This window comes from Olea europaea, unplaced genomic scaffold (assembly GCF_002742605.1).
Source record: "Olea europaea var. sylvestris unplaced genomic scaffold, O_europaea_v1 scaffold2174, whole genome shotgun sequence".
Classification (NCBI taxonomy): Eukaryota; Viridiplantae; Streptophyta; class Magnoliopsida; order Lamiales; family Oleaceae; genus Olea; species Olea europaea.
The window spans coordinates 124173-125793 of record NW_019239737.1 but is presented as its reverse complement, the minus strand read 5'-3'; positions in this window follow the sequence as shown (position 1 = coordinate 125793).

Sequence of the window (1621 nt, the reverse complement as noted above, 5' to 3'; positions counted from 1 at the left end):
TCTTTTTATCAATGATTTTGTATCACTACTAATTCCTTCCCACCAATTTCTAACATTTCCTTCAAAAGATGCAATTAAAAAATGTATTCTCCTTTCAGTATTTTCCTATGTATCATCTTTATTATATAAAAAGAATAATATCATTGAGTCTGCCCAAATTATTAAGGCTTTCTTAATATCTATTTTGCAATCTAAGTCTAATTTTGTTCCTCCATGGTTAACAAGTTTATTATAATTATTATTTAATTCAAATCTATTACTATATTTATTTCCTTTGGACGGTTGTTTATCTCTTATTTTATCATAAAATTGTCTTTATGGTTTATTATACATCGGAGCATAGCTTTCATCTGGATATATTGATTCTTGTTTAGAGGTTCCTACAGGATTAGGTCCTCCTCCAGTATTCATTAAAATTTGGTATTCATCATCTATACTTTCTAAACTTAAATGATCAAAATTATCTATAAGTAGATCTAATTCTTCATTCATCTTCTTTGTCTTGATTTTTTTCAATTTTTTGTTTACCTAATATTTTTTCTCTAGATTCCTCTTCTTTTATTATTTTAGGTAATATATTTTTTTTAAACTCATCATCCATGCTTCCTATTTCTATTATTATATTTTTCCTTTCAATATGTTTTTTCCCTATTCTGGTTATTTCTTTTTCTATAAATTTCTTATTTACTCTATTATTCTTTTCTTCATTTTCTTTTAATTTTCTGACTTCAAGTTTTAATATATTTATATCATTTCTGGCTTCTTTTATTTCATTCTTAATTTCTTGTACATCATTAATTAATGTTCTTATTAAATGTTTTAATTCTTCCATATGTTCACTGATTGACATTTTATCTATTTTTTGATTGACAATAATAAAATACTATACACTCAGCATTTTTACACTCTTTTATCATTTTATCATATTTTTGTTTTATAACTTCAAGATTTGTTAGCTCTTTTAATTCTTCATAATACCTTGCTTTTTCTTTATACCTTTCTTGTTCTAATTTTAATATTTGTTTTTCTTGAATTTTAGTTATATCTCCAGGTATTAATAATTCATCTAAAATTTTATTATTAATTAATCTTATTCTCCTTAACTTTCTTTCTAAAATATTTTTAATTTTTTCCATTATATTTTTATGATGATTCATATATTTCTTTATGATACAACTCATTTTCAAATATTTTGCAAATTATTTCATATGTACATTTATCTTTGATAAATCCTACAATTAATTTATGTAATATTTGTTCCTTTATTTCTCTAGGTAAATTCCTAGTTATATATAATGTTATTATTTTTAATTTATTAGAGATGAGGTTGTAAAATATATAACATCCTTTTTCTCCAATACATTGATAATAATTATTTATTTTTAAGATTTCCATGACCTCTCTGGCTCTGATACCAACTGGACGGGTGCTACTTTGAGCGAACAAAAATCTAATAATCTAAAAATCTAAAATTTTAATTTTCCAAAAACTCTTTTATTTTTGCTATTAGGTGTATGTAAAATCTTAAGATAAAAACTAATTTTTTGTATACTTGTGGTAATCTATTTTTTATTATCCTTTTCATAAATTTTTAAGTAATTCTTCAAAATCTAGTAATGTC